The sequence below is a fragment of the Lactuca sativa genome, chromosome 5 (genome assembly GCF_002870075.4).
Source record: "Lactuca sativa cultivar Salinas chromosome 5, Lsat_Salinas_v11, whole genome shotgun sequence".
Lineage (NCBI taxonomy): Eukaryota > Viridiplantae > Streptophyta > Magnoliopsida > Asterales > Asteraceae > Lactuca > Lactuca sativa.
The window spans coordinates 150808727-150812147 of record NC_056627.2 but is presented as its reverse complement, the minus strand read 5'-3'; positions in this window follow the sequence as shown (position 1 = coordinate 150812147).

Genomic DNA, 3421 nt, shown 5'->3' with positions numbered 1-3421 from the left:
TAGTTGGTCGATGTGAGGCCTAGGTTTAGGCCACAGAAAGAATTCTAGGAATGGAATGGGAGTTCGAAACCCCCAGAGGGCTAGAACAGACTGCATGGGAGAGATTCCCAGGAAGAATGGTTCAGGGCGACGTACATCGATTTTGAGCAGTCCGGATAGACTGAGGGCCGGGAGGCATACCAGTCGGGCCGAAGGCTCGGGGAACGGTCCAGATAGGCTGAAGGCCCGAGAGGGCGGTCCGGACATGCTGAAGGTTCTGAGAGTGGTCCAAATAGACTGAAGGCCTGTAATAGCGGTCCAGTCATGCTGAAGACTCTGTATGTGTTAGTGGATCGGTATGAGGAGAATGAAGGAATATGTTGGTGGGTTTTGAGAATTCTAACACTCCTAAGTATACATGCAACCCTAAGTATACATGCAACCCTAAATACCTTGGATCTATGTTTTCTCTATTATACATGCAAATAAGAACATCCAAGGTATTATCCTAATCTAGCATATAAAATAATGAATATAACAAGATAGAATACATACCTCTTTCATGTAAAAAGTCTTCATGAAGCTTGAATGCCTAGTGCCCCAAGTGTGACACCTCAAATGGTTCACACAACACCAAATACAATTGGAATAACTTGAGAGAATTCTACACTCATGAAAATCGGCTAGCCCTCTATTGCACACTCTAGTGGCCGATTTTGTCAAGAATATCTTTATATAGTGTTACAATTAGGGTAAACCCTAATTGTCATGAATTTCCATTTCCTTGGATCCATGGGTTCAAATACACCATGGAGCATCCATGGACCATCCTATGGGTTTTAGCCCAACTTGATTATCCATGGAGGATTAGCCCACTATACAAGTATGGATGATTTACACAATCAACCCATATGTTTAATTAGTCTTCTTTTGATCACTTAATTAATCCTAAATTAATTCTTGATCAATACTAATTAAATAATCTTATTATTCTTATTATTAATATACTAGAACTTATAATATATTAATAGCCATAAGTGTCTTATTTCTCTCATTATAGTCTATCCAAGTGCATGATGTCATGCAACCCAAATGGACCATGTCGGGTCGGGTTAATTCTTACCAATTATAGTTATGGACTTAGACATTAATCCAACAGTCTCCCACTTGGATAAGTCTAAAACTAATATTGCGTATGACTTCAAGAACCAACTGGAAATCGTAGCTCTCAAAAGCTTCTGTCGAACTCTGACCTTGTCGATGAACTCTGACCTTTGTCAATGACTTGTCCATTAGATAAGGGATCATATATTCCTCCATTCTAGATATCATATGGACTGAGACATGGATTATAATCATTCTCTCTGTCCATTTGTTGTTTCCCGATTTCTGATTTATGACGACTGACTAATTGAACAAATCAAATCAGTCCTGGCCCGGCCGAGCACTTCCATTTGTCATCATCAAATCATCGAGGGGCCCACAAATATCGCTTATATCCTGAAGGTAAAAGGAATGGATAAACTTCGACTCATATGTCTTGTTCTACTACTTGTTGAATCATACACAAAGACACGTTTTATAGCACCGAGTTACCAAATGCGTTTTCGTGCAATCAATGTACTATCAACTCATAGTAACAGCTCATATATCTAGGTTTGAAGAATACAAGATATTATCGTCTCATGATCACTCGTGATAAAATCCATGAAGTGATTCCAATGAGCGCAGGTTGAATCCAATACTCAGAACTTATGAGCACTCATGAGTGTTGTAGCCCTTTGTCCAACACCTTAGACCTCTACAAGCCAACCCATGCCAGTCTTAATTCATATCTACTTCCAACATATGACCGACTGTGGATGGTTTGAATAACTTAGTCATTCCGGAAGAATAACCTAGTTTATTCTGGAAGTCAAAACATGCAAAATGAAACACAATAATAATTGAATCCAATATGGTATCAAAACCTATGAACATAAATAAAACACCTTTTATTTATCACCATATGATTACACATTATTCATTGTATACTGTTTCAGCTATCAACTTTATTCTTGAATTTAAAACAATAGTTATCCCATGCTCCAAGCATGTACACTATGTTTTCTAAACACTAGTCATGCCATACACCAAGTATGCATACTATGTTTGTCTATGATCTTTACTTTGTGAACTAGATCCATTGAACATAACTTCAATGATTCTCTTTTCAAACTCCCAAATCCTTACTGCAAATACAAGAATTCCAAATTCATGTCATATACTGAAATCTGTTAGATTCCAAACTTATATGCATTGATCCTCTTGTAATGATTATGCACAAAGTCAGAAAGACTTGTCAACAATCATTATAGAGTATTCCAAAGGCGATCAGCTCTTTGGAAACATCCTTCTTGCATTAAGTTTCCTAATCTTAAACAGATTGAAAATTCTAACTTTGAAACATTTCCAGATTCCATTTTGACTATCACTTCTGAACAAGAGTTGCCTCCTTACAGATTATGTCAATATGGTCCTTCCAGAATTATCACTATACTTCCAACTGTCCTTGAGCAACCAATCTTTGGTAAACCTTAGATTGTCCTCGACAATTGTTTAATCCTTTTAGTCATATCCAGTTCTAAACCTTTTCCCTTCTTAATGCCCCAGACATTTGGAAAATTTGAGAAAGGATGAATATAGCACATGTAATCGATCCTATATCCGAAGCATATGGGACACGATTAATGATGTCTCACATAAAGACTCACCCAGTCTTTTGCTATAATATTTCCACTTCTATTTGCCAAGTTCTCATAATTCAGATTATGAAAAGGGATGTCGTAATCATAATCGAATTTTAGAACGCAAATAATGGACCCATATATAGAATTTCCTTATGTTGAGCCATTCCAACATGAAATTCATATATATTTCCTTGACTAAATGATTAAAACCTCAATCTAAGCTTTTAGATTTGAGATGAAGTATAATTTCCTCTCCCTTAATTATAGCAAAACAACTTTTTCCCAATTGAAACCTTTTGTTTTCTATAATTAACATTTCTAACTTGCAACCTTTATCATAATTATCATGCTCCCACTAACATGATGATTATTAGCATAACACTTATGCTCCCACTAGCTTTGACATGTACCCAAAAATCAGCTGACTTTCTTACCAAAGTTCATATTTCTGATACTAGATTGTTTTGATAAAACTTTATCAAAATCATACACCTTCCCTTAGATAGCACACTTGTGTGTCTAAACAAGTATGAAGATGGATGCCGTAATCATAATGGTTAGACCTTTTTGCCACTTCTCACAAGTCTAGGTTAGTGTGCCAGTAAACCACACACGCTCCACTAATGACTTTGAGAATGCAAATATCACAATTGCTATCTAGCTAAAATCTACTTAGTGAAAGTGTTTCCTCACCATCATTTTCATGAATCGGA